This window comes from Lontra canadensis, unplaced genomic scaffold, assembly GCF_010015895.1.
Source record: "Lontra canadensis isolate GAN:19392208 unplaced genomic scaffold, GSC_riverotter_1.0 scaffold10, whole genome shotgun sequence".
Taxonomy (NCBI): Eukaryota; Metazoa; Chordata; class Mammalia; order Carnivora; family Mustelidae; genus Lontra; species Lontra canadensis.
Window position 1 is genome coordinate 10,165,020 of NW_022631004.1, and position 11,088 is coordinate 10,176,107.

Sequence of the window (11,088 nt, forward strand, 5' to 3'; positions counted from 1 at the left end):
GCTCAGAAACAAAACCATGCATATATGATCAATTAATTTACAACAAAGGAGCCAAGAATATACAACAGGGAAAGGATAGTCTTGTCTTTCTTTCTTTCTGTCTATCTTTCTTTCTTCTTTCTTTCTCTCTTCCTTTTCTTAAGATGGTCTTTTCAATAAGAGGTTTGAGAAAACTGGACAGTCACATGCAAAAGAATGAAACTGGACCACTGTTTTACACCAACCACAAAAATAAACTCCAAATTGATTAAAGAATGTAAGACCTGAAAACATAATACTCCTAGAGGAAAACATAGATGGTAAGTTCTCTGACATCAGTCTTGATGGTGGTTTTGTATTTGACACCAAAAGCAAAGGCAACAAAAGCAAAATAAACAAGTGGGACTATCTTAAACTAAAAAGCTTTTGTGCTGTAAAGGAAAGCATTAACAAAATGATAAGACAACTTAAATGAGAGGAAAATATTTACATATCATTTATTTAATAAGGGATTAATATCTAAAATATAATACCTCATAGCAAAAACAATTCAATTTAAAAAGGAGTAGAGGAACTGAACAGACATTTTTCCAAAGAAGACATACAGATGTCCAATAGGTACATGAAAAGATGCTCAACATCACTAACCATCAGAGAAATGCAAATCAAAACCACATTGAGATATCACCTCACACCTGTTAGAATAGCTATTACCAAAAAACAAGAGATAACAAGTGTTGGTAAGGATGTGGAGAAAAGAAAAAAAATTGCTATCTCAAAAAGGTATATGCACCTCCATGTTCATTGCAGCATTATTTATGATAGCTAAGACATCGAAACAACCTAAGTTTCCATTGATGGATAAATGTATAAAGAAATTTGATATATAAGCATATATATATATATATATATATATATATATATATAACATGTTCATTCCATGCACACAGACAAAATAGAATTTTATTCAGCCATCAAAAAGAAAGAAATTCTGCCATTTGCAACAATATTGTTGGACCTTAAGGGCGTTATGGTAAGTAAAATAAATCAGACAAACACTATATGATCTCACTTACATGTGGAATCAAAAAAACAAAAAATAAAAACTCATAGATACAGAGAATATATTAGTAGTTGCCAGAGGCAGAGAGTGGGTAATGTTCAAAATGGGTAAAGGTGGTCAAAAGATACAAATGTCTAGTTATAAAATAAATAAGGGGCACCTTGCTGGTTCAGTCAGTGGAGCATGCAACTCTTGACCTTGGGGTTGTGAGTTCAAGCCCCATGTTGGGTATTTAAAAATTATTTAAAAATAAAATATAAATAAATACAATAATAAAATAATTTCTGAGGATAAAATGTAAAACATGGTGACTACAGTTACCAATGCTATGTCATATATTTGAAAACTTCTAACAGCATAGATCTTAAAAGTTCTCATCACAAGGGATAAAACAAATTTGTAACTGTGAGGTGATGGATGATGACTTAACTTACTGCAGTAATCATTTTATAATATATATGTATATGTACATATATATGAATCAAATCATTGTGATACAATGTTATATGTCAATGATATGTCAATAAAATTGGAAAAAATTTAAAAAGTTCTTTAAAAAGGAAAATAAAAAGATCACAAGCTAGAAGAAAATATTTGCAAAAACCTATCTGATAAGGACTTGTGTATATATGACTCTTATATGCAAATATATAAAGACTCATACCTCAATAAGTCAAAGAATGTAAAGTAAGTCATTGAGAAAAGATTTGAAAAGATATTTCACCAAAGAAGACACATAGCAAATAAGACATGAAAAGGTCCTTAACACCATTTATTAGAGAAATGCAAATGAAAACCACAATATCACACTATGTGCCTTAGAAAATGGCTACAACTTAGAAGTCTGACATTTCCAAGCATTGAAAAGATATGGAGCATCTAGAACTCTCAAAATCACTAATGGAAATGCAAAATTGTACAGCTGTTTTGGAAAACTAAGTTTAGTAGTTCATTATAAATTTAAACACACACCATAGGACCCAGCAAACCACTCTTAGTTATTTACCCAAAAGAAATGAAAAAAAAAATGTCTACACATAGACTTGTGTGTGAATATTTATATCAATTATATTCAAAATGGCCAAAAAGTGGATATAAACAAATATGCATCTACTGGTGAATAGATTAAAAAAATTGTGGTATATTATATAGAATGAAATACAACTCAGCAATAAAATAAAAGCAACTATTAATAAATATAACAAGATGAATTTCAAAAATATTATGCTAAGTGAAAGAAGCCAATCACAAAAATTACATTTATATAATATTCTAGAAAAGCCAAAACTGTAGAACAGAAGTCAAATTGATGGCTGCCAAGAGCAGGGGATAGAGGAAGGGAAGTAACTATAGAAGGACATGAGAGATTTTGGGGGGGGCTATAGAAATGTTCTCTATCTTGATTGTACCACTATATACACTACTCAAAGTTTATTGAGCTATATACATGAAGATGAATTTTGCTGCATCAATTATAATACAATAAATCTGACTTAAATAAAAACAAAAAGGGACATGTGGCTATAGAGTAAATTCAACCTAATCACACTGTTATTTAAATATAATTGTTTGTACTTGTAGATATGTCTATATATATGAGTGTAGAAAAAAGTATTAAATAATCTAAACCCAAATGTGAACTCAATTCTCTCTAGGGAATGGGAAACTAGGAATGATTTTATTTTTTATACTTCTGTATTAGTTAATTTTTTTTCACATGTAAGACTGTATGTGCTGTGGGTATGCATTTTAACAATAAAAAATATTAAAGACAAAGAAGATTCTTCTACCATGGTATAAAGTGTTTCCTTAAACATTTTCATTAAAAATATCCTATCTCATATGACTCTACTTAAGAAGGATGTCTACAGGTGGCTGGATGGCCCAGTTGGTTAAGCGTCTGCCTTAGGCTCAGATCATCATCCCAGGGCCCTGGGATTTAACCCAACTAGGGCTCCCAGCTCAGCGGGGAGTCTGTTTCTCCCTCTCCCTTTGCTTCTCCTTGCCCTGTTCATTCTCTCTTTCTCAAATGACAGACTGAGATCGCAAGTAGTCAGAGAGGCAGGCAGAGAGAGAGAGGAGGAAGCAGGCTCCCTGCTGAGCAGAGCCCGATGTGGGGCTCAATCCCAGGACCCTGGGATCCTGACCTGAGCCAAAGGCAGAGGCTTAACCCACTGAGCCACCCAGGTGCCCCTGTGAGAATATTTTTAAATCAAAATGCCCACATCTCTGCAAACACTTCAGGAAAATTAGATCAAACATACACCTCTTGGGAAGGTCAACTGAAACCAGAATATACAATCAAATGACAGTCACCCTGCTATCCCTTATTATGGATCTAATTATAAGATTTCTCTGGTGGTTTCTCTTTAAATTTCAATTTGGGGGGCGCCTGGGTGACTCAGTCAGTTAAGCATCAGCCTTCAGCTCAGGTCATGATCTCAGGGTCCTGGGATTGAATCCTGCTCAGCATGGAGTCGGCTTTTCCCACCCCCTCCCCTGGTTTGTGCATGCTCTCTCTCTCTCTCTCGTTCACTCTTTTTCAAATAAATAAATAACATTTTAAAAAATATATAAATTTCAATTTGAATCAGTTTTATTTGTGAAACTGAAAACATACATGAAAACAAAAGCAAATTTCATGATGACAAATGCCAACCCAATTACATCAAGTGCTCGTTCTTTATAAAAAGCTCTTCCATAAACAGTGCAACAAGGATCACTCACCGAGAATGTGTAAGTATTTACGATGGTCTCTAACAACCTATTTAAATCAAAATAACATGCCTAAAATACAACATTGCATAATATGCTATAATTACTTTGGTTTTTAGCATCTCCTTTAAAAATTTGTTAACGATATCACAGCTTCTCTAGTTTTTTGTTTTGATTTGGTTTGGCTTTTTGTTTGTTTTTTAAATATTTATTTGTTTTTTTATTTTAGAGAGAGAGCAGCAGCAGAGGGGCAGAGAGAGAGGGAGAGAGAATCTCAAGCAGATTTCCTGCTGGGTGCCAAGCTCCCTGTGGGGGTCGACCTCATGACCTTGATATCGTGACCTGAGTGGAAATCAAGAGTCTTAACGTTTAACCAACTGAGCCACACAGGCACCCCTGTTTTTTATACTCCTTAGTAAGATTCCCCAATAGTTGTTTTAAAAAATGCATCCCAAGTTATAATAAATAAATATCTTTGTGCTCCAATATTTTAGATAATCCTGAAAATATCCTGGTAGATACCTATTGATCTAATTTTTAAAGGACCCTTTATCCCTCCTCTCCCTTCTTCCCTTTAGGGCCTTCCTTTTCCCTACAAGGAATAATAAGCATAATTACACAGGGATGATGGCATATATGGAAATGTAGAAGACAGAGTCATGTTTGTTTCACAAGAGCCACATTTAAAGCTAAAATATATGGAGTCTTTAGAAAAAGAAATGAACATGACTTCCACTAAGGCGAATAATTTTAATGCCTTCTTTCCAAAGTTACTTTGCCCAGATATCTTTAAAGAAAGGTATTACATTACATTATCACTGACATATTTATCTTGCCTCCATCCACACGCACATACCATAAAAATTATAAACTATTTTATGGAGAGTAGTGTGACCATGTAATTATTATGGGATTTTTATATTTTAAAAAGTTGATCTAAATTGACTAAAAATCAAAGAAAGAAACCTCCACCACTGCAGGTTTAATTACTACTCCACCAAAAACTGTTCTGCTTTCCAAACATCTTGCTTTTGTATCTAACTTCTCTACCTCTATCTGAAATAACAGTTCTTTGTAGAATCATACCTATAAACTTTGTGAAACTGTAATTGATTGTATGAGGTTATTGTCTCCAAATTTTGGGATTTTGAGCATATATATATATATATATATATATGAATTAACTCAAAATTTCTTTTAAATATTCTCACTATTCTCACAATTATTCACTTGGACAATCTAGAATTTACCAGGCTAAGTAAATGTGGCATCAGAGAACAATAAGTTTATCACCATTTTATAATCCTGAAACTTTTAAAGATGTTTTGCTTCCACAGGTGTTCAAAAAAGTACAAATTAAAACAAAAATGTGAGACTAATATTTTGCCCATTATATAATCAAAATTTTAAAAGAATAAAAATAACTAGTATTACAACAGTGAGTAAACAGGAAGTAGAAATGTAAGTTGTAAAAACAAAAACAAAAACAAAAACAAAACCTCTGTGATTTGACAATGGGTACCAAAAACTTTTAAAAGCTCGTTGAACCTGAAATTTCATTTCTAAGAATTTATCTCAAGAAATAATCAGACAAGTGAGAAATGATGAAGGTATGATGCTATTATTGAAATTTCTTTCTCATACTAGCATAAGAACAAACAAATAATACATATATTCAACCTAAATTCCCAACAATAAATAATGGGTCCAATAATTTATAGTACCTTCATACTAGATATATTAGTTTTCTATTGCTGCTGTAATAAATTACTCAAATATAGCAGCTTAAAACAATGCTCATTTATTAACCTCACAGTTCTGCAGGTCAAAAGTCTAGGCTGATTTGGCTGGATTTTCTGCTTTGGGCCTCAGAAGGCCAAATCAAGGTACCTACAGAGCGGGGCTGTTTATCTGACAGGTCTGGGATAGAAGCTTCTTCCACCTTCAGTTAGGTTGTTGGCAGAATTTGCAGCTATAGGACTGAGGTCTCTGTTTCCTTGCTGGCTGTCAGCCCAGGGCCACCCTCAGCAGTTGAGAACAAGCTGCATTCCTTCCTAGAGCTGCCTCATTTTTAGAGGGAGCAGTAGTGCGTGGAGTCCTTCTCAGGCTTCAAGACACTCTAATTTTCCTTCTGTGACAACCAGGAAAAGTTCTCTGATTTTAAAGACTTGGGTGATTAGATTAGGCTCACCCATGTAAATAATTTCCCTAAGTTTAGGTGAACTGTGCCATATAACGTAATAAAATCATGGAATAGTACCTCCTCATTAGTCACAAATTCCTGGGATTAGGGTGAGACAGTGTGGGGGGGCAGTAGGGGGGTCTGGGTGAGCGAGAAGCATAATTCTATCCTACCACACCATGGAACAAAATACAATAAAAATGATGACTGTAGAATTAAATTTGGCTTTCCTGCCCCAAAATACAAACTAGGCATTAAAATACTGAAAAGTTTCCTTAGCCTTTGGCTGTGGTTCCATAGTATGACCCTGGGTTGTTCTATCCAGGGCCTGGACACTCTCCCAGCCCCTCCTCTAGGACAACCACAGCCCCGCCGTCTCTAGCAATTAAAGGACTGATGCCTGCCATAGCAATAAACCTCCGGGCTACAGTCTGTCCTTTCATTGCTTGGTGCCCATGAAATATCAATCTTTAAATATTTTTAATACCACCATTGGATTTGGCTGTATATTTAATGGCAGAAAAGAAGGTTATAGTACTATTAAGTGAGGAAAGAAGACATGTTTACTTAGAATCAATAGATATACAGATACATTCATGATAGATTTGATAGATACAGAGATATACATACATGCATGGAAGTTGGTATTGGCTCACTTACTCTAGTGAATATACATAAGAACAATTCCTGAAATTTGCATAGTTTATTTACATTACTGAATATGCATAGAAGCAATTCCTGAAAGACATACCATGAAACATTAATAATTGTTATTTCCAAAAGATAGAATTTCAGGTGATATAAATTTAATTTTTAGAATTTTCTGTATTTTCCAATGAACATGTATTATTGGCATAATAAAAAGAATATATGATAAAGACAAAACAAGTTTTGTACCTTTCTTCCTATGACTTTAAGGGAAAAAAATCCCTTATTTTTGAGCCTCTATTTCTTAGTCACTAAAATGAACTACAAGATATTTTTCATTTTTTCCAGCTATAAGAGCTTCTCATTTTAAATAGACCACTCAACAATGTACTTAAGTTCAATCCAGGTTAAAAGAAGGAGGAAGGGAGAAGGAAGCCTCTAGAGTTATAAGAAATTAAGTCTTCATTTTGTCCACTTAAAACGTGACAGAAAACTAATTTCTTTTTAGGGTGACGTGATTCATTTAAGATCAAGGTTCTCACTGCAATTATTCGCCTTTGCTAATTGTCCAGGAGCTGTAGGTTTATTCTAGCTTTTAAACTGCATGTCCTGAACAGTCATTATTGAAGCAACAAGCACTGAGGAGACTGTAGGTTACAGTGGACAAGACAGCGAGGCTACCTCCATGGGGCCAATGTTCAAGATGGAGAACACAAACGATGTCCTAACAAGTGAGTAGATCAGCAAGACATATTGTTACAAAAACTTAAAGGAAATAAAAGAGGAAGTAACATTTGAAGTGAGACCTGCAGGATGAGAAGAATATAGCAGAAGGGGAAGCCAAAAGAAGCAGAGAGAAGAGCAATGCAAAGGCTCTGAGACAAGAAAGGGCTGGCATGTTTGTGGATACAAATGAGAATGGCGTGATTGCACTAGAATGAGTGGGAGACAGTGGCACCGAGGAAGTTAAAGCAAAATAGGCACGTACCAGATTATATAAATATCCTTAGACCAGGGTAAATAATTCAGATTTCATTATAAATACCAATGGGAAGCCATTCAAAACTTTTAACCGTGGAAGAGATGTGTTTTTGAAAGCGTTAAAAGACAACTTTGGCTATTGAGCAGGGAAGAGACTGTAAGAGGGCAAAGGTGGTACTTGTGAGACTTGTTAAGATCACTGCAGTAATCCAGGCAAGGGATAGATGAGCGTCGCTAAGAATATGATGGTGTCAATGAAGATGCACAAAAGCAAATGGTTTAAAACATATTTTGAAGGTACGATCTGCAAAATTTGCTGATGAGATTGGTTGAGATGGTGAGAAAAAGGGGAAAAACCAAAATGGATCCTAGAGTTTTTCCTTGAGCCAAGTGATGACTGGTAGTACATTTACTAAGGCCAGAGGAAGATCAGTGTTTGAAAGTGAAATCAAGAACTTTATTTTAGAGACAATTATGAGATGCTTGTTAGACCTCCTACAGCAGAAGTCAGAGGCAGACATGAAAGTGCAGAACTCAAAGAGGAGGCTAGGGTAGAGATAACAATCTAAAGTCATCCAAGAATATGGATGGTAATTTAAAAAGAAAGGCCAGGATGGAACATAGTCAATTCAAAATTTAGGGACAGTAAGCATGAGTATAGGAAAAATCAATTATGTTAACATGAAGCACACTAACATCAAGAAGAAGAAATTATAATTACATATTCATGATTCATCAAAAAGTACATGCATTACTGAATGCACATATTTAAGACTAAAATTTAGAACCCAGAATTCTTTATTAAGGAACAATTGGAGAAAAACATTCTCTTTCCCTAAGAGAAATACAAATCTGAAATATCTAACGTTGCAGCAAGTCACCTACTCATGAATGGAAACAGCAAAACCAAGTCAGCAACAGTTACTATGAGCCCAACATTTCCCCACTAATTACTCTGCCATGGAATATGGTAGCCACTAGGACTTCAAGGCAAAAATCTTAACAAATTTCTAAGTAGCAGATAGGTATAATGAATTCATAATGCCCTTAATTCTGAAAGCGCTGCCATGTCTTATGTGGACTTTTATATACTGCAAATGTTGAATATACAAAATTATATTAAATGTTAAAAAATGAAATGCAGGGGCGCCTGGGTGGCTCAGTGGGTTAAAGCCTCTGCCTTCGGCTCAGGTCATGATCTCAGAGTCCTGGGATCGAGCCCCACATCGGGCTCTCTGCTCATCAGGGAGCATGCTTCCTCCTCTCTCTCTGCCTGCCTCTCTGCCTACTTGTAATCTCTGTCTGTCAAATAAATAAATAAAATCTTAAAAAAAATTTAAAAAAAAATGAAATGCAGGGGTGCCTGGGTGGCTCAGTTGTTAAGCATCTGCCTTAAGCTCAGGTCGTGATCCTGGGATCCTGAGATTGAGACCCACATCGGCCTCCCTGCTCAGCAAGAAGCTTGCTTTTCCCTCTCCCATTCCCCCTACTTGCTTTCCCTCTCTCGCCGTATTTCTGTCAAATAAATAAATAAAATCTTTAAAGAAAAAAAACCTGAACTACAGTTAGTTCAGTTTGGCAGACAGTTTAATGACTCAGTAAGTTGAATTTTTTTCTCTAATTTTCAGTAGATGTTGATATCAATAGATTTTCAAAGTGTATATTGTTGACAAATTTGCAAGTCAATTTTGAGTATACTTCGAACCAACTAATTTTTTGAAGTTGTCTTTGAGGAAATATAATGTTCATATATAATATGTCAGTTCAGAATATAAACTGAAATATTTGTTGGCTTAGGATAATGTTTAACATATCTATATACAAAATTAATTTTACATAAATCCAGTACATTCGATAGCCTTCAGATATTTAAACTGATTTATTGAGCATCTTATATGCTAAGCAATATGTTAAATATGTAAAACATTTTTAAATATGTTTATTAAACATATTTAATGTTTAGGTGCTAGTCCTAAATATAAGGTGCTAATCCTACTTCCAAAGAGATTAAGAATTTGTATCAGTTTTCTGAGAATCAAAATTTGAGTTTGATTATAGGTTATGTTAATATAGGTCAAGAACTTATGTGATAGAATATAAGCAAATGTTTTTATTTCCTTTGCTATTATAAAAATATTTCTTGAGCAATAAATTTTAAGACACCAACATTATTACCTTTCATCATGATGTATTTCCAAAACCCAAGTCCTAAATTTTAATCTGACCCTATTTCTTATAGGTAATATTATAACTTCACTACAGATTTCACACAGATGGGGTGAACAATGCTATGAGACAGAACAGCATAAAAGTTAATAGCATGGACTCCGTCCAGAGACAGACTAGTTGCTTTCATATCCTAGCTGCGTGGCTTTAGACAAGTTACTTAACCTTCCTTTACCTGGTTTCCTTCTCTTTAGCATAAAGATAATTGACATGTAAATAACTTGCAACTCAACAACAAAAAGACAACCCAGTTAAAAATGGGCAAATGATTTGAATAGATATTTGTCCAAAGAAGATATACAAATAGCCAATAATATGTATAATGATGTTCAATATCATTCATTAATAAATGCAAGTCAAAACCACAGTGAGAACCACTTTACCCCCATTTGTATGGCTATATTCAAAAAGGATGGACAAATGTTGAAAGAATGCGGAAAAACTGGAACACTCGTACATTTCTGGTGGAGTTTGGCAGTTCCTCAAAAAATTGAACTTACAGTTGATTTATGACCCAGAGATTTCACTCCAGAAGAATTGAAAATAAATGTCCAAACAAAAACTTGTACACGAACACTTGTAGTAGCACAATTTGTAATCTCTGAAAAGAGCAACAACCCAAATGTGCATAAACTGATGATTGGGTAAACAAAATGTGGTATGTCACGCGATGGATATTATTCAGCAATAACAACAAATGAGATGCTGATCATTTTACAATATGGATGAACTTCGAAAACATTATGCTCGGTGAAAGTAGCCAGGGGGCGCCTGGGTGGCTCAGTGGGTTAAGCCTCTGCCTTCTGCTCAGGTCATGATCCCAGGGTTCTGGGATCGAGCCCCGCATCAGGCCCTCTGCTCAGCGGGGAACCTGCTTCCTCCTCTCTCTCTGCCTGCCTCTCTGCCTACTTGTAATTTCTGTCTGTTGGGTAAATAAATAAAATCTTAAAAAAAAAAAAAAAAAGAAAAGCAAGTAGCCAGACACAAAATACCACATATTGTATGAGTCTGTTAATAGGAAATTCCCAGAACAGGCAAAAATACAGAAGCAGGAAGTACACTAGTGGTTGCCTGGGACTGGGGACTTAAGTGGAAATACAGAGTTAGTGGCTCCTAATCAACATGGGGTTTCTTTGTTCTGAGATCGCTTCACAGTAATGATTGCACATCTCTCTGAATATACTAAAACCAGTGAATTGTACATTTTTTAAAAGGGTATGTTTTATGGTATGTGAATTATATCTCAATAAAGCTGCTGTTAGTGAAAGTAACGATAAAAAAGAATATAGGATAC